The 20282-nt window shown below is 38.8% G+C and overlaps 1 protein-coding gene across 4 annotated transcripts in view; it reads right to left on the bottom strand.

The window, feature by feature from the left end:
* The window catches only part of SPOPL (speckle type BTB/POZ protein like), a 66717-nt gene that overhangs the window by 43658 nt on the left and 2777 nt on the right, over window positions 1-20282 (bottom strand). Inside the window, exon 1 of one of the 4 annotated variants that reach the window (XM_077861546.1) lies at window positions 18297-18498. The exons of 2 other annotated variants lie outside the window; for them this stretch is intronic. The gene's annotated coding sequence lies outside the window, so the exon portion shown is untranslated. Of the gene's footprint in view, window positions 1-4582; window positions 4743-18296; window positions 18499-20282 lie in introns of those variants that run through there. One more of the 4 variants, XM_077861547.1, reaches the window with a different exon arrangement.

Below are 20282 nucleotides of genomic sequence, written 5' to 3'. Positions count from 1 at the left end.
CTGTGTCTCTGCCTCTCTCTCTCTCTCTCTGTCTATCACAAATAATAAATAAATCTTAAAAAAAAAAGACTAAAAGTCAACCCCTGCATATGCACATTGTAACTTCAAAAAAAATCACTGCATTTCTGTTGCTTTATTAAAATTTCAGAGAAAGGATTAAAAGTAAAAAAATCACTTAACAACAATCCTAGATATAGATACGTCATTTTCCTTAACAACGGATAAAAATGAGGGAAAATAAGCTCTTGGGTCCGTGTATTCTATTCCTAGCCATTTTCTGCAAACACTGAGCTTTATCTATACAAAGAGTCTGGGGAAAGTATCATTAAGTCCCACCCGGTTCTACAACGACTTAATACAGTAAAACTCATACCCTGTAGACTAAGACTTACTTGATATCACCACATAATTTCCTCACACTGTGATGAACTTCTTTAAAAAAATAAATAAACTACAGATCATTTCAGAACGAGATTGCTTTTTCTACAGCATAACATAATTAAGGACACTCTGGATCTCTGGAAGCTACTTTTAAAAATCATTTGCAAACAACTACAATTTTATGTCCTGTGAGTTGCTGAAAGTTTAATTGTTTTCTTACTACTTATGTAATACATCAAATACAAGCACAATCAAGATATTCTGTATGTTAGTAAATTGAACACCAATAAAAAATAAATTAAAAAAAAATAAAAAAAATAAACCAAAAAAAAAAAAAGCACAATCAAGAAAAATACAAGCCTATCTGCAAATATATATTTTACTTTTTAAAAGGAGGTTATTTCCAGAAATCTCATAAAGACAGGAGGGGTTTTTAAAAATCAGCTTTCATTATCATGACAGTTTTTAAGCATGGTTAATAACCTCATAAGGTAAGATTTTAAATTGTGAACTCAAAAGGGGTAAGACTTTTGAGTTTGAGCAGTCAGGAGACTATTCATTCAAAGTGGCCAAGTTGCAAAACATTTGTTTTTTCATTTTTTTAAAATCAATTATTCATTCCTTTAGTCTCTCTCGTATTCACTGACCGATTGGGGAACCTACACTCATTTAGACCCTACTGAAACTAGGAAGGATGACAGATAGCCCCTGACCTCATAATTTGAACTAGATCTTGTAGGTCTCTTAGGGAAAAATCTTCCATAATTTCAAACGTGCTTAAGAGAACAAACAAAATGTAAAAAAACCTGATCATGTCTTTTTTGGTAAAAATTTCAAAAAGCTAAAACTAAATGTTGTTACCCAAATACACGTGTGTGTGTGTGTGTGTGTGTGTGTGTGTATTTTTTAAAGTAGTCTCCATGTCCAGCGTGGAGCCCAATGCAGGGCTTGAACTCACAACCTGGAATCAAGACCTGAGCTGAGATCAAAAGTTAGACGCTTAACCAACTAAGCTACCCAGGTGCCCCTATATGTATATACTTTAAAGTAGCCCTAGTACAACTAAGGGAACAAGATCATCTAGATACTTTTAATACCAAAGCATTACCTTGAGTTCACGATAGTCTCTAAAATCAAGTTTACTTAGGCATTAGTCTAATTTTTGAAAATTTTAGCAATGGCTTAAAGATCCTAACAAGACAATCAGAAATTACCTATGCATAATTTGTTTTGTTTAAAATGTATGAAAAGCATGACAATATATGTTACAAACTTTTTGATATAATTTAAAAATGTTAATTTGCCTAATTTAAGAACTAATTTATAAGTTACAGTACGATACCACACTTCTTTTACCCAACTCAATGTAGTAAATTATCTCAATTAACAAATGATAATTTAATCTTATCCTTTCTATAAGCACCAACACTTTAATCTGTACATCTTAAATGCCACCTCTTCTATAAAACTTTTACTAACCAATCTATGACCCCCCATCATATTTCCTCAGTAAAATGAATTACTCTCTAACTACTCAAGTACTTGTATAACCAATGCCTTTTGCGTAGAATTTATTGTAGTTACGAGTACAATAATCCATAAGATTTTACTTTACACTTCAGAACTTTACTCTTTCATGTATTAGCTAATTGGATCCTCTAAACAACCCTGTGAAGTAGATACTTCTATTTTGCAGATAAGGAAACTGAAACACAGAAGCAACGTGATTCATGGTCATACAGTTAAGAAACAACAACAAAGTAGTCAAAAATTAAATCCAAGGGTTTTAGTTGATAATACACTTTTTCTTTATATATATATTTAAACATTTTACTTATTTATTCATGAGAGAGACAGAGAGACAGGCAGAGACATAGGCAGAGGAGAAGCAGGTTCCCTGCGGGGAGCCTGATGTGAAACTTGATCCCAGGACCCTGGGATTATGACCTGAGCCAAAGGCAGATGCTCAACCACTGAGTCACCCAGGTGTCCCATAATACAACAATTTTTCTAATTCATCAAATATGCCTAACTAGTTAAGAGTACTGTATTTTTATATTTACGTAACCATGGCTTCATACCGAAGGCAACAGATAGCAAAGATATACTACCTGGTTTGAGTTAGCTATGGAAAAAGTATTATATATTTTCTAGGCAGCATATAATTTATTGCCACCTAGAAAACTAAGTAGCAAATATAATTTTGTATTACAGAATGATCCAGGAAATACCATCAGGGTTTTAAGAATTTGGTTTCTGATATTAGACTTAAATTCAAAACCTGAAGCTGTGTGAGGTCTCTGGGCCTCGGTTTTGTTTGTAAAATAATAATAAATGGTAATACTTCAACAAATGAAGTAATAAATGGCAATTACCTCCTATGACTAGTGTACTATGTGGAAATGTATAGAAAACATCTAAATTGCGCCTGGTATACAGAAAGCGCTGAATAAATGTTTATTGCGCATACCAATATTAAACTCAAAGATAGAACTAGTTTACAAGACAGTAACAGTCTCATAAGCTACTAAGAGGAGCAAAGTCCAACTTCCTCTAAGTATGTTATTTTCAGGTCTTATTTTTGTTTTTTCAACCTTTATCACTTGGCTGTCCAACAAATTGTATCAGCTATTAACTGCTGCTCTCACATTGCTTATCTCTAATGGCTTCAGTTCCTTTTCAATGCAAGTAATGTGGAGGTATAACTGGAAAAAGAATGATGTTCAAATGTCTCTTAGGAATCATGTAACATTCAAGGAAACTTTTTTTTTTTTAAGATTTTATTTATTTATTCATGAGAGACACACACACACACACACACACACACAGAGGCAGAGACACAGGCAGAGGGAGAAGCAGGCTCCATGCAGGGAGCCCGATGTGGGGCTTGATCCGGGGTCTCCAGGATCAGGCCCTGGGCTGAAGGTGGTGCTAAACCCCTGAGCCACCCAGGCTGCCTGCAAGGAAACTTTCTGGTGTAATGAAAATGTCCTGTATCTTGACTGGGCTGATGTCACACAGGTGAATATATTTGTTAAAACTCACTGAAATATAACTGGAAGACCTGTATATAAAACAATGGAAATTTTTTAAAAATAAGGACTTATAACCCTTGAACAAGTTACTTTTAATTTCTGGCCCTTAGCATCCTCATCTTCAGAAAGAAGAATTCCTCACCCAGGAAGATTTTGAGTATTAAAGGAGATAAGATCTGACAAGTACTTACAGTAGTTTCTGCAGTTAGTTGCCAATTCTGGATCCACTAAAATTAACCCTAGACATTTTTCAAATTTACCTAAGTCCTAAAACAAGGATTCAAGACAAAAGCTGTATTTCCCTTTTCTTACTTTTCACAACTTTGGTGTTTTTGCCCTCAGTTATGTTTTGTTGTTTTTATTTTTTACAAAGTCATAATCTTTAGCTTTCATATTTCTCTTCCTGCTCTAGGTTTTGCAGGGATCAAAATTTTTTACCTTTAAAGTGAAGACTTCTGTACCCATCTTGCCCAAAGCTAATCAATCTACTACTATTCCTTCCTCCAAGAGTTTAGTGCTTCAATGACAAAACACAGAAACCCACTGCCAGAGATAAGAATTGTAATAATTGTCTAGAGATCTGAAAGATATACAATTTTGAAATGTCATCTAGTCAGCCTCTGAAAATCAAGAATAGTCTCCAAATATTTCAGCGACCCTTAATAACCCACTCAGAAACTACCATCCACTGATTTATGTAAAGCTATATAATTTATTTCCGGTATTACTCTTTCAAATGTAAAAATGTCTAATTAAAATTGGGGTAATTAACTCCATTTTTGAAAATACAATTGTGTTAAAGAAACAGTTCCTTTTAATTCTCAAATAATTTTTTAAAAGTGTCTAAGCAATGTCCTTTGTTCTAGAATTCTAGGACACTGAAACAACTTCACATTCATCTAGCATGTACTGAACAAACATTAAGTACCTAAAAGGTAAGGTACCAGGCACTGGAGAAATAAACACAAGGTCAGAGAGGCAAATACCTAAAGAAGCTAAGACAGAATTGCTAAAATAAAGTCCTTTCCTTACACCTGTGAAGAATCTAGAAAAAGGAGACAGACCCAGAATTCTTTCAACCTCCCAGTGTGTCTTCCAGACCACTTTTCTAAACTTCTGCCAAAACTGTATGACAACCACATGAATCGAGTGTTATATTCTCTTACCCTCTTCTCCCTTTTATCATCTTCTCATCCCTCTTCCAGTCAGGCTCCTTTATGGAGGACTTCAACACTTGTCTCCATGTCTTTTTCACAGTTCTTGCCATCACTTTGTATGGCCGAACTCCTGTTCAGTTCCAAACTCCCAGCATCAGAGTTACTTCACCTTCCTGAACGATCTTATCCACTTGAAATTTTAGCAATCTTTTTCAAAGATACTGACTTAGAACTTATTACCTAAAATAGCTTGAGCAAATGATGAAAATTAGGCTTCAGTATACCATTTTTATAATAGAACTTATTCCTTTCTGTCACCAAATTAATCCCAATACTGATTCACAACATTTCATTAAGCCCTATCCATTCTTGTCATTATGCCCATTTTGGCCTCACTTACTCTAATCAAACTCAAAACACTCACAATACCTCACTTCAAACACTCTAGCAAACATCCGTCACATTTCTCTCCTTTGCTATTTTACTACAGTGATTCTGTAAACCTTCCACTCCATGTCAATCTAACCACCCACAACTTGCTCTTTCATTTGGGTTTCTGAGCAATGGTGTAAAAAATCTTTATAAGCCGAAGAGTCATTTCTTAAGTGGATGCTTTCATTAAGTACACAGTTCTGTTTTTAACTATTTGTTATCAAAAGGGTTTGTTGCACAATAAGTCTTAACAAATAATAAAATAAATTAAATTAGAAATTCAGTTCCTCAGTTGTATTAAACTCATTTTAAGTGCCCAATAGACACAAGTGGCTAGTGGCTACCACAATGGAAAGTGGAGATTCTAGAACGCTGCCATCATAGCACAAAGCTTTATTATACATTGTTGCTCTACACATTCCATGGCAGGACGAGACAGCCACTATCTATTTCAGCTCAAGGAGCCTATAATTTCCCACTACCTACTGCCATCCTTGTGACTCTAATCTTGTAGGCTACAGCACCCGACATGGAACAAGTTGGTACCTAAAGTAGTCAATAAGGGCAGTGGCATCACCTATCTCTTAACACCTGAGACCAGAAGTTGGTTGCCCACCTCCTGGTATTTGCATCCCAGACCACTTAACAATCATAGAAATCCCCATCTTGATAACTGTCATTAAAGGAAAGAAGGGTTAGAAAAAGAGAGTTGTACTTAGTAGATTCCTTTCAGATTTTACCGCCTGTTAAAGACAGAACTCATTATTACACATTCATTTTATATATCACTAGACTAGATCACAGCAGCAGCTGGAAGTAAAAATCTACCAAACCCACCCAGGCTTATTATAATTCAACAATTAGTAAATAACACTTCATTAAAAAGATATCTACTACAAATGCTAAATAGAACAAGGACAATGAGACACAAGACTAAATTAGTACTACCTAAATAAAAGCAGGATAAACCATTGTCCTCAAAAAAGGTAAAAGAAACTACACTTACTGGATCTTTCAGTTATTAAAATCTATGGAAAAAAATTGGCAAAATAGTATGCCTTAGGATAAAGGGTAGTAGGGATCCACATGTCTACATCATTATATCCAGTATGTACATCGCCATTAAAATGACTTTATTTTCCTTAAAGAAAAACATTTTATTGAAGAAAAACATTTCAGATAGCTGCTTAGTTTACAGGGGAGAAAAAAGAAAAGAAAGAAAATGAAATCAAAAGAGAAAGGAATAAAGCAAAATGACCCATGAAGAACAATATGTTAGGAGATCCTGAATTTTAAGCCAGTCTTTTCTGAAATGATGTAGCACATGGTCAAACTGGAGTTAACAAAAGGTTATTGTATCCACCTATCAGCCCTACCTCTCCACTAGGAAATGCTTTGCAAAATAACCTGAATCGTTTTTTAGGCCTCATGGGAACACTTTAAGGACATGAATGCCATCTCAGCTCTTCTGATGAGCTAATAATTCCAAGATTCTCATGACTAGCAATAATCAGTAACTACTTACGAATGTGTAAAGCACAAGTATTTATCAAATGGCTGCTCTACCCAGGAACAGTATTTTCCAGCAGTAAGAAATGAAGTCAGATATAAAAATATTAGCTATAAAAAAACATATGAAAATGTTAAAAAAGGGGGTTGTGGCCTGGGTGGTTCAGTGGTTGAGTGTCTGCCTTCAGCTCAAGTTGTGATCCCAGGGTCCTGGGATTGAATCCTGCATCAAACTCCCTATAGGGAGCCTGCTTCTCCCTCTGTCTATGTCTTTGCCTCTCTCTGTGTGTCTCTCAGAATAAATAAAATCTTAAAAAAAAAAAAAAAAAAGCAAATGTTAAAAAGGTAAAACTATCTTAACCTGCAGTTATCAGTTTATATGTGTGTTTTAATAGAAGAAATTAAGAATAAAAGGTACAGGAATGACACTTCCTTACATAAACTCTAACATGATCTACATTCATTGAGGAATAACCACAATCTTAATACTTTCAGGATACACAGGTAGAAATATTTTTTGCATCCTTGGTTTTCACTACACAATTTAATAATGAAAAATATATTAGCACCACTGCATTCTGTTGACACAAGATGAAACTCCACATATAATAAAAAATATTTTTTATAATAAAAAATTAAATATAAAACAGTACACAGCATGCTGTGGGCATATGGTAAAATTATGTCAACTTTCAAGGTCTGAAAACTGAGTAAGCCCTGCTGTGTAGATATTTTCCTTATTTAAGGGGTAGCAGACCTTAACAACAAAAAAGTGAACCTACACAACCTACAATTTGGGTAGAAAGTTAAGTAAGAGCAAGTTCATTCCAGCATTGTGTAATGAGAGCTTTGAGCCAATGTTGCAGACTCACTCCATAAACTAGCCTACAAAACTTTTCTCCAGCTTGCAAAATCTTAAAGCCTTCCCCATGTTTAGCAATAGTTAGGCAGAAATACGCCATCTGTCAGAAAGTCAGTGAACTATACAGTGAAGCTATCATTTTCATGACAGTCTCATTTTCCTTAAATTATACTTAAATTTGTTTTATATTCTGCATCTTATCAACTGACAAGACAGCCAGAATCATCTGATGGGTTTTGTGAAAATAAACATGTCTCTATTCCACTTTTCCTTGGTGTGCATGCGGGTATGAGTGGGAAAAGGAACCATGCTTATTTTGAAAACCTAGCCTTTTCACAATGCAATACCACTTTACATCCACCAGAATGGCTAAATAAATGAGACAATATCAAGCAAGTGTTGCAGAGTATATGGGACAAATGGAACTCTCATTCACTACTGATGAGAGTATAAACTGATATAACCAGTTTGGAAAACAATGGATAATACATGCTAAAACTGAACAGAAGTACACACCATGACCCCACTACAAGGAAAACACACTACACAAATGTGTATGTGTGCAGCAAAAGACACATACATAAGAATATTCTATAGGAGCACTATTCACGGCAGCTCAAAACTGCAAACAACCTAGGTGTTCATTCACAGTAGAGTGGAGGGGCACCCAGGTGGCTCAGTCAGTTCTACATTTGCCTTCAGCTCAGGTCATAATCCTGGAGCCCTGGGATCCAGCCCAGCTGAGCTCCCTGCTCAGTGGGAGCCTGCTTCGCCCTCTCCTCCCTGCTCCTGCTCTCTCACTGTCACTATCTCCGTTTCTCTCTCTCAAATAAATAACGAGAATCTTAAAAATAATAATAATAAGCCAAAGAATAAAACACCAGTAGAGTGGGTTTTATGGCATAATTTATGGCATATACAGTAATACAGTGACACAATATTATAGAACAATTAGAATGAATAAGCTACTGCTATGCACTACACCAATGGATCATATAAAAATAAATGGTTCTGCCAGCATCTGGGTGGCTTGGTCAGTTAAGTGTCTGATTATTGATTTGAACTCAGGTCATGATCTCAGGGTTGAGCCCGTACTGGGCGTGGAGCCTGCTTGGGATTTCTCTCCCTCTCCTCCTTCTGGCCAACCTGTGCTTCCTTACATATACTTTCTCTCTCTCTCTCTCTCTCTCTTTCTCAATAAAAAAAAAAAATAAAATAACAATAATAATGATGATGATAATAAAAATGAATAAATATTTTGGGTAAGAAGCCAGACAAAGCTGTATATGCTGTATGATGCTGTATGATATGCTGAATGCATGTCTTCAAATGTATATTAAACTTCAATAAAAATTTACCTAAAATAAAAAAAATACATAATAGCAGCTTAATGCCTAAATGTCTGTGATAAAATCCTGTTCCCAGTGCCAAGTTCCTAGCAGTCTAAAATCAAAACACTTTTTAAAATCTTTCCTCATGACAATTTAAAAACATTTTTATATTAAAACAAAGAAGGCTGTATTAACATTATAGAAACCAAGAGTCAAATCCTTTTCTGGAGCAAACACTAAAAATATTTGGAAAAAAAAAAAATTTTAACACAAAGCTCTCCTCCACCACTACCTCGACCATTCATACAGACCTTCACCTCCCTTCCATCAACAAAGAATTCACTCTTCTGCCAATCATTTAGAAGAAACCCTTGAAAAGTAATGACCTACCCTAGCAGGGTAGTTATAAGGATTAAAACTAAGAGTGCAGCATTGTGCCCAAGCATTCAATGATTAGACAGTATTTATAAATCCCAAATAATGAGGATTCCAGGTCAACTGCTATTTCCAATTCATCAATGTAAAAATAGAACCTAATATTTAAGAGCTGGTCAATAACCATTTATGGAATAAATGAATGATGTGAGCTCAAAACAGAAAGAACAAAAACAAAGCAAAAGTGAAAATGAAGAAAAAAATCAAGTTCAAAGGAAGGTCTTAACCTATTTTTATTATTAGAGCATATGACAAGATTTTAAATATCAAATGAATCAATCATGAAAATAAAAACTGCCAGTATTATTTTTCCTCCATGTATTTCACAATGCAAGAAGTGGGATGTTTTAACTAAAATTAAAACACTGTTCTTTAATTTGAAACTCTTTAAAAATATTTCTGAATGAATTTCTTATGAAGTTGACAGGAATCATTAAATATATCACAGGTTATTTTCAATATATTCATCATAGCAATCAATATTCTGACCATGTCTTAACACACATGAAGACTATTTTTATGAAAATAAAAATGCAACTTAGATATCAAAGTTGTCAAGACTGCCATCTCACATTAGTTTTAAAAGACATAAAAAATAAAAATAAGACAAATCAACAAAACACTTTAATCTTCATTGGGTGCTCCAAATACCAATGGCCCATTTAATAAGGCCCCTTGTCCCTCCCTTTCAAACACATTTACCTGCATATCCTAGATCAGAAACAGCAATATTGTTCTTAATTAACCAACATTTACACAAAGCATTTAATTATGTAAAAAGTACTATTCTAAATGTGACTATAATTTGGTTCTTACATAATACTCTTTTAAGGTAAGTACTGTTACCATTTCCATTTTATAGATGAGAATGTTGAGGCAGAGATGCTAAGTAACTACTTAAATTCAAAGGTTTTAAAGGTTATTTATTTATTTGAGAGAGAGAGAGAGAGGGAGAGAGAGAGAAAGCATGAGACAGAGCAGAGAGCACAAGCAGGGAGTGCGGAGAAGCAGGCTCCCTATGGGGCAGGGATCCTATGTGGGGCTCAGTCCCAGGACATCAAGATTGTGACCTGAACCAAAGGCAGACATGTTAAAGCAGGATAAATTTTCGTTTCATGTTTGGGAGGTTAGTTATTTTGAAGAACTTTGGTCATAATCACGAAATGCAGTATTAATGCCACATTTCATGAATTCTAAGATACCCATTTTTTCCCTTATTTTGATATTCCTAAAATTGATGGCATTTTGCAATTGTAATTGATAGTGTTTTCTCCCATTGGGTACATAAAATAATGGTGCATCTTGTAATTAATGGCAAATATCATTCAAAAAATTATAGTATTATCTATACTTAATGAGATTATTTTCTAAATGTATTTGACAGTGTTGGGTACAAATGCTTTAAAAAGGGCAGTTCTTTGAGAAAATCTATGAGAAAATTCTATGAAAATACCTTTACACTATAGTAAGTTGCTAGTTTCTCAGGCCCATATTCAAATAAACTTGATTATACTTTGTGAGAAAGAAATGCAGATTTTGTTATACAATTCAATGATGCAACTTTCATTGATAAGTGATTTGCTATGGGGGGAAGCACACAAATAAAACAGTGAAAATAAGATACTTGAGAAAATAAAAATCATCAAGACTAAAACATAAATCAAGGTACTCCCAAATACCACTTGATTCAAGCCAGTTTCTCAAATGTCACTGATAAAATACATGAAAAAAATATTTTCAAGTTTTAAAAAATATACTTTAGGGGCATCTGAATGGCTCAGCCAGTTAAACGTCTGACTCTTGATTTTTAGCTCAGGTCATCTCAGGGTCCTTAGATGGAGCCCTATGGCAGGTTCTGCACTAGGAGTGAGCCTGCTTAAGATTCTCTCCCTTTCCTTTAGCCCCCCTCTCTCAAAAATAAATAAATAATACACTTTTAATGCAATCAGAAATGACAAATTTGCTTAGTGTCTGCCCACTTGAGCTCTAACAAAACTGGACATATTAAACTTGAAGCTCAAATGCCATGCGGAATAACTAAAAAAGGTTTAAACTGATACTAAAAATTGCCGAAGTTTTTAATTAAATCAAATTCAATTGATTTTTAATTATTTTGTAGCTTCCTATGTTGATACTTCAGAATGAACTCATATTCAATGATTGTGTGTGTGTGTGTGTGTGTGTGTGTGTGTGTGTGTGTGACTTCCAGGATGAAAACTACCTTTCAGGGAAATTTCCCACTAAAACAAAAATTGTATCCAAATTACAACCGAGTAAAGCGCCTTGAATCTATTGCACTCTTTACCTTAAAATCGCTTAATTACCTTGAGGGAGAGGGGTGGTGGGAGAAGTACAAATGCATATACACACAATAAAGAACTGTTAAATTTCCTTCAAAAAACATGTCCAGACAGGAAACAATAGTTTCTTCTTTGCTAACTAATCTCAAATAGTATTTTAAAAGCATCATACTACTTTTAAATCATACTACAACCTTTGAGATCTTGCATTACTTAATAGGAGAGTAAAGCAACTCTTTTTAAATTGTCATTCCTATTTATTCTCATATCTAATAAAGAATGAGAGTAAATACAACAATCTCAAAGGAGTATTTTCTCAGCACACTGCACGAATTTTCTCACATTTCTTATATATTTTCTCATACTGCACGGATGAATCACTTCCATCACACAGTTGCTTTTGGTGTATAAACAACCTATGGCAATCATGGTTTGAGGTAACACCATTTTATATTTGTAAATAATTTTATTTGCTATCTTTAACTTATGTAAAGTTTTGTTTCACATACAGTAGTTATAGAACACGATTCAAAATATAATGCTAATAATTATTCTGTCCTCCTTTAGAACATACAGAACATCAGAGCTCTACATATATGTATAAATAGGAGGCCTCAAAAGGTATGCCTCTAAGAACCATAGCAATACATGAAATATATACAGTTGCTACGCAAGATTCAGTAAGATTTAAGGAAACAAAAACCAGGGAGAAGGCAAGAACAAAAGATATTAAATAATAAAAATAAACTTTAAGTAAGAGCTACAATTTTCCTAACAAAATTTAAAGGAGACTGCCTTAGCCAATCAGAGTTAACATTTCTATAATAACTCACTGAATTCAGAAGCAAATTTTGATAATGCCCATTCCCCTTTTATTTTAAAGCAGACAAATTCTAGAACCTTTACTCCTTTACTGTGTCTTTAAAATCCATTTAACTTCATTTTCCCTTTTAACACACTATTTTTTTTTTTATCTTGCCAATAAGTTTTTGCCAACCACAGTGCTCTTCAGAAAAGTAATCCCTGCAGATGACCTGTGTCCTACTATAGTGCAAGAGAGTAAATCCAGGGACATTTAGACAACTATCTAAAATAGTATTTATGGTATCAGGGGCCTGTTCTTATTCTATGGAGTCCAAAAGCACTATGAATAACCATATACCTGAGGTTTAGTAGTAAACTCTTAAAATCCTTACCAAAGCCTTCATTTTTAACTAAGTTTCAGAAAAAGTTTGTATGCATTACATTTCTCCCATTAAAAAAAAAAAAATGAAAACATAACCAAGATTTTTTTGAGTTATGCTAATCAATTACTTAATGATTCTAATAGTATGGATGTAATATATAAAGTTAGCCAATAAAAATAAAACATCACCTTGAAAAGAAATGCTACAACAAAGACTAATCTTCAACTTTTGAAGATATTCATAGGTGTCTCCATATTTGGTGTCCACATGGGTAGTGATATTAATTAAAATGGCACACAGAAAGAGGTACACAAGTGCAAGAGAAAAATTTTTGAACGGCACAATCTACCATGCATATGCTGGAGCCCCAATCCCTTGCCTTTGCATGCTTTCAAAATACTTGAAGTATCATTTCTTTAAACTACTCCACCACTGCACTGCCCTCTCCACCTCTCTTCTTGTCTTTCAGAAAGAGTCAAGTGTCATTTTTCTTAGGAAGCCTTCCCTGATGCCTCTTCTCCGTGCTTCCAAGGCAACCTGAATAAGCTGCAATGACAGCACTAATCACACTAACAATATTTAAACTGTCCAATGCCCTTAGTCTCTTAAGTTTAGTCACAGTTCTAGAAGTTTAATATTCAATACCTGATGAATAATAGTTCTTTAAAAACATTCTGCCTGAGTATGTTCTGAATGAATGAGTTGTAGAAAGAATCCGAGATGCTTATAGAATATCTACATGGTGATAAATAGAAATAGAGTCTAAATTGAGTTAGGAAGATGGCTCATATTATAGATATGATAATTTTGTCCTAAATTTGGGATTGTTGCTTTGGCAGATTTAAACAAATTTCATCATCAACTAGTTTATGGATAGACTACTGAGAAATATAAAATTTTCATGTTGCAGGGTGCCTCAGCAGGTTGTGTCTGACTCTGGATTTTAGCTCAGTCTCATGATCCTGAGATCCTGGTGTCAGGCTCCATATTCTGGGCATGGAACCTGCTTAAGATTCTGTCTCCCTCTGCCCCTTGCCCCCAATAACTACCTAAACAAATAAAAATAATAAAATTTTCTTCATGTTGCTTAATCCAAAGAGTACTTTTTAGTTGTCCACTTGAGTTCTCAGTTTCATTCAACATAGCTGACATACTTGATGATCCACTCCTTCCTTTTTCAAATAGCCTATTGTCTATTGCCTTGGCTTCAGTGATGTCAAGGAAAATTTCTTCCCAACACTGGCTATACCTTTTCAGTCTCCTTTGCTACATGTCTTTTTACCAAAATTTAAATGTTGAAAATTCACAGGGGACTACTATATCCCTTTATCATCTCTCTCCCTGGGCAATCTCATTCCCCATCTGTCACAGTAAGATATCAATTGTAAGCCATATACTTAGGATTCCCAAATGAATTATGATCAATACTCTCTTTGCTTCCCAGAAATTAACAAAAAACAAAACAAAAAAGCTGCTTTTCTCCCCAGTATTCTCTGTTAGTCACAAGAATCGTCAACCCTAGAAATTCTGCCTTTTCTCTCTAGACCTTTTAATCTAATTTATCACCAAATCCTATCAAATTACCCCCCCCCCCTTTAATCTAGCTACTTTCTATTCCTGCCATACTGGACCAAGATTCCATCATCTCTTGCCTACAGTACTATATTAGCTGAACTCAATTCTACTCAAAGGTGTGGTCTGCAGACCAAGAGTCATCCATGAACTGTTACTGGTCTGAAACAAGGTAAATACAGTATCTAAAAGAAGTATTTAGAAATTTGTACAGCAATTTGACAACTGCCACAACATCCATTTTTTTCTGCCTCATGAAAGTACCAGTACAGGTTAGAAACCAATCGAAACCAAACCAAAACAGGTCCTTCTCCACAGATAAGTTTGAGAACCCCTAGCCTAACTGGTTTCCCTGCATTTATACTTGCCTTTCTCCAATGTGCCCTCTGCAGAGGAGTCAAGTATATTTTTAAAGTAAAAATCTAAGTAACTTATTCAGCTTAACATTATCCAGTGGCTTCCCACTGCCAGAATTTAAGTAAAAATGCTTAGCAATGATTGACTATTGTGATCTGCTCTAATCTCATTTTGCATCACCCAGCTTTTCAGTTCTAGAAAGCTGAAATTGCCAACATTACTTGAGTAACTCGTTAATCCTTCAGATTTAACCTAAAAGTCATTTGTCCAGAGGAGAATTTCCTGATACATTAGTAGGTTTTCATTGCTTAATATTAAGTGTCCTTTGTGGCAATTATCATAATTTTAATTATTATTTTTGTAATTAGCTATCTAGTATCTTTATTCCAATAGCTTTTGCTTCCAAGAATACAGGTACATTCTTTCCATTAACACACATTACCAGAGCCTAGCAGAGTGCCTGGCACATATTATTTGTTCAATAAACTTTTCTAAGTTGAATAAATCTATGTCAGGAAACATAATGGTGAGCAGGACCACCAAAATGCAAATGCCTTCAATATCTAGTCATACTTAAGACTTGGGATAAGTCTGTGCACTTACTATGTGCTTCACAAAAGCTACATCTCCTTTACTTCTCTAAACAACCTAAAAAAGGAAACTTCACTGTCAGAATTTTTTTTTTTCTTTACCCAGAAAGGTGAAGAACTTTGCCTAAAGCAACCAACAGGAACTGGAAGATCTGAGAGGCAACAAAAAGTAATAGATTACCCAATATCATCTGGCTCCATTACTTATAAATCTGTGTGATTTTATGGAAGTCAAATAATGTCTCAGTTTCTCAGGTTCCTTATCTGTGAAAGAGATATAATAAAGCCTTCTTCAAGAGATAGTTATGAGGTTTAAACAAGATGCTAAATTATTTGAAACAGTGCGTGGCACAGTGTTTTTTAAGTGTTAGTGACTACCATTACCTTTTATATTACCACTACTCTCTAATAAAACAATTTTACCTGCTTACTTGCTTATTGTCTGTCAGTGCCACATTAAAATAAATTACAAAAAAGCAGATTCCATATTATTATTCTCTGATGGAGCTTTTCTCCAAAAATTAAGCCCTAAATAGAAACTGACTTAAGTGATTATTTACTCAGTTCTCTCAATGTACAAAGCTAGTACCATTTCAGGTCCATAAGAGAGGAGTTAATTCATTATATGCCTTGGATACCTTAGAGCAATTAGGGCTTGATATTCACTAGAACTCTTGGCCCAGAAGGGCTGCTCCTGTGTATCCTCAATGCCTAGCATGAAGTAAGTGCTCATTAAATAATTTTAGAAAGAATATGTACAAAATCAATGGAAGAGTGCTCAGCACAGAGAAGATGCTGAATGTCAATTTCATTCCACCCCCTTCAAAGTTCCTACAAACTTTCAAAGTCTTACTCTAGGGGAGGAGTCATTTTTCTTGAACCAGGGCTTACACCATTCAAAGCCAAAAATGCAGAATACAGACAACAGGAAAGCTAAAAGACAAAGAAAGCAGTGTTGGCAGAAACTATGTGAAAGATAGGTAGAATCTGGATATGTGGGGAAAAGAGCAGAGGTTATTTTAGGCCAGAGAACAGCATACGCAAAGGTACTGTCACTCAAAGTTTGGAGTACGTTTCACTGGTGACACAAAACAGGATTTTAAGCTATATGCGGGAAAACATCTTTATTTTGATAGTTGCATACGTCACTATTTATAACGTTATTAAACTAAGCAGTACCGATTTGGATTTTAATGGAATTGTCATGGAATACACAGGAGGTAAGCAGATATGGCAAGAGCTGTCAGGGTTTTCTTTTTGTTTGTTTTCTTTTTTAAAAATAAAAAGGTTTATTTTTTTCATGAGAGAGACGGAAAGAGAGGCAGAGACACAGGCAGAGAGAGAAGCAGGCTCCATGCAGGGAGCCTGACGAGGGACTCGATCCCAGGACTCCAAGATCGTACCCTGGGCCAAAGGCAGGAGCTTAACCGCTGAGCCACCCAGGTGTCCCAACTGTCAGGGTTTTAAAAGAGTGAGTGAAATTTGGGGAAATATCAAGGCACAGTCATATTCATAAACATAATACGTTGAGAGAGAAAAGCTACCAGTCTTTTGAGTGAAGCCAAGCTCTTCAACATAAGAGACTGATGAGAATAATCAGTTTTAATTATTTAATTAGCAGCATACTGAAACTTTTATCCATAAAACCCTCCTTTGCTACTATGATAAACCCGCTATATATTTCAATTTCATTTATTCTCAAAACAAATACAAAATGTTAAGGATTACCTGAAGCTGGGACCGACCTGCTTGGGGCCTGGAAACTTACCTGAAAATAGGGAGCTACAATTCTGCACTTTTCACACAAGGAGGAATGGATTTTTGCAATACAAAATATGAATCATAACATCAAAAAAAAGGTGTTAAATGAGAAGAGCAAAAAGTAGCCTCCTAGGTCCATCTTTCTTCCTCAAAATTAATCTACCAATAGCCAAACCCAGTAAAGCTAAGGGATGATGATGAAGAACATTTACCAAGCACTTCCCAGGTGCCAGGAACTGTTGTATTTTACCTGCGTAAGTTATGCTCTTATCACCATCATCTTATCAAGTATATCACTAGCCCCATTTTATAGCTGTAAGAATACTGAGGCACAGAGAGATTAAATAACTTGCCCAAGGCCGGAGCTGGTAGTTGGCAAAGCAGGGGTTTAGATCCTGGCAGTTGAGTTACATCCGAGCTCTTAACCACCAGGCACCATTTCTCCCAAGAATAACAGGATGATAATTTGAAATATTCCACTTTTCCCATTATGGCAGCAGAGATGTAATTTTCCAAGGTATAAACCTTTTATTACTCAAATTTCCTGTCTAAGAAATAGTGGATTCAGCTGTAAGGAAAAACTGGGGAAAACAAGTATGATGGAACAATCTAGGCCCAGGATTATTCAAATACAGACAAAGCCTCCAAAAAAAAAAAAAAAGTATGGCTGAATGACACAGTTCACGGAGAGAGAAGCCAAAAGTTAGGATAAGCGAAAAGGTCGACCTTATTTCTACTGGGTCTCACTGCTCTGAGAAGAAGGCGACCACCGTGTCTCCCCTTTACTCAGTGCACAGACTCGGGAGAGGGGACCGGGGACACCTGGGCCCTGGGCCGCAGAGTTAGTTTGCCGCGAGCTGGTGAACGCGAGGGAGCATCTGTGAGGGGGCGGCCAGAGCGCGGGGAAGGTGGAGGGCACGACCCCGCAGCAGGCACGGGGTGGGCCGGCTGGAGTGGAGGACGCGCCCCCAAACGGGCTCACGGGGTAACTTCACAGACACGTGTCGGGGGTGAAAGGTGCGGGGCGGGGGGGGGGGGGGGGAGCGCTGGGGGAGGGGGACGGGGCAGAGCTCCGGCTGGGAAAGGAAACAGGTAGGTATCCCCGGGCGCGCGGAGGCACCAGGTAGAGGGGCGGGAGCCCGCGGCAGGGGAGGGGCGAGGCTCGGGGAGCAGCGGCTGCTCCGCGATGGGGGGGGGGGGGGCGAGACGGGGGAGGGGCGGGGGAGGGGCCGAGCGGCGGGCGCGGGAGGCAGCCCCGAGGGAGCGGGGCTCCGGGGCCAGGGGCTCCGGGGCCGCCCCCCTGCAGCGCCGGAGGGTCGGAAGCGCCGCGGGCGACGGCGCGGGGGACGGAGGCGCGGCGAGGACCTCGGCGGGGGAGGGGACCTACCCGGACGCGCGGGGCGGCGGCGGCGGCGGCGGCGGCGGCTCCTCTGGCGCTGAGGCGGCGGCGGCGGCGGCGGCGGAGGTGATGGCGGCGAGTCCCTGTGGCGGCCGCCTCCACCGAGCCGCATCCCTCCTCCGCGGCCCGCCCTCCTTCCTATCTCCCGCTCCTAAACTTCTTCCCCGGGATAAACAGACCCGCCGCCAGGGGCGGCCGCCTCCGCTGCTCCCGCCCCCGCGCAGCGCGCCCCCCCCCCCTCCCGGCCCCGGGCCCGTCCGGGCTCCGGCTTCCGAGTTGCGACTCCAGCCCCAGCCCCAGCGCGCGAGGGCGCGTGCGCGCGGCGGCGGCGGCGGCGGCGGCGGCGGCGGCGTGGGCTCGCCCGGCTCCTGCTCCCTCCCCCCCGCGCCGGGCACTTCCGGCCGCCGGGATCCGCCGCCGGGTTTTGGGAGCCGCCGCGCGGCCGTGGGGAGGACGGGGCGCTCCCCTTCCCCGGGGTCCGCCCCTGCGCCCGGCGGCGAACTTCGCCTCAAAAGCCCGCCGGGGATGCCTCAGTCGGTGGACGAGGGGCGCGAAGGGCGGCAGCCGGTTCTCGGTGATTCTCGGGGCCGTGCTGGGCTGGGAGGCCACCGCGCAACTTTTACTGAAGCTCCGTGGCGAGCTCCCACCTCCGCGAAGCGGCCCGAGGCAGCGGCGGACGGTGTCCCGCGGGAGCAGAGGCCACCCGGGACGGTCCTGGATGGAGGACGCGGGCCTCAGGCCCGGGAGCGGGGGCGGCGGCGGCCGAAGCGCAGCTGAGGCGGCGTCCCGGGACCCCTCGTCGGCTACTGGCGCTGCAGCTGAGGCGCCGCCCGCACAGAGGAGACCGCCTCCCGGAGTGCAGAGAAAGGTGACGGAGGGCGCAACATTTTTCAGCACTCGTGAGAGAGAACTTGCTCTAGCTGACAAGAATACTCTTTTTTTTTTATTTATTTATTCTTGAGAGACTCAAGGAGAAGCAGGCTCCATGCAGGAGCCCGACGTGGGACCGGATCCCGGGACCCCAGGATCCAGGCCTTGGGCCAAAGGCAGGCGCTGAACCGCTGAGCCACCCGGAGATCCGAGAATATTCTCATTTAAAGAGCTTTGAGGGACCAGTGCAGGCACGAGTATCATTTAAAGACCCTCCCCCACTCCCAGTTCCTTTCAGTTTTTTTAAACTGAGCACCAGTCAACTGTTTACCCGTTTTCCTAAGAACGGGAGACAGAGAGAGATGGAAGAAAAGCATTTTGTTATTTCACTAGGTGTTGAGCCCTGAAAGCACAGACTCACTCGTATGATCTTTTAAAAATCACTCCCCCACCCCCCCCTTCCCAACAACTTTCCAGTTTCATGGTAGAGATGATTCGCACCTCACAGATAAGAGCAACTGAGGATCAGCAATAAGAAGTATCTCGTTCAAGGGTAAATGGAGTTTGAACACTGGGAAAGCAGATCTCCCTCGCTTCAAATCAATAGTACTTTGTATTATTCGTGTATTTAACACGCAAAAAACAAGCGAGGGATACGACCAGTGCTAAGGAGTTTCAGAAAAAAAAAAAAAAAAAAAAGATCAGCATAACCATAAAATCCAAAATGGCCTTAGCCAAGGCTTAAAAAGCAGAAGTGTAAAAGTGAGCATTAGTGGGCTAGGGACTGGTGGGGAGAGGAAATAGCAATGCGAAATTCTCCAAAACGTAAGAAAGTATAGTTAAGGCAGCCCCCGTGGCCCAGCGGTTTAGCCCCTGCCTTCCAGGGTGTGACCCGGGGGTCCCGGGATCGAGTCCCACTTCCGGCTCCCTGCATGGAGCCTGCTTCTCCCTCTGCCTGTGTCTCTGCCTCTCTCTGTGTCTCTCATGAATAAATAAATGAAATCTTTTTTAAAAAGAAAGTACAGTTAAAACGATTTGCTGTACCCATTGTTGGACTGTTAACTTTATGATATGTGACAGAAACAGTGGACATTGTGTATGATT

This window comes from Canis aureus, chromosome 20 (assembly GCF_053574225.1).
Source record: "Canis aureus isolate CA01 chromosome 20, VMU_Caureus_v.1.0, whole genome shotgun sequence".
In the NCBI taxonomy this organism is placed as follows: Eukaryota; Metazoa; Chordata; class Mammalia; order Carnivora; family Canidae; genus Canis; species Canis aureus.
This window is presented reverse-complemented; position numbering and strand designations above follow the sequence as displayed.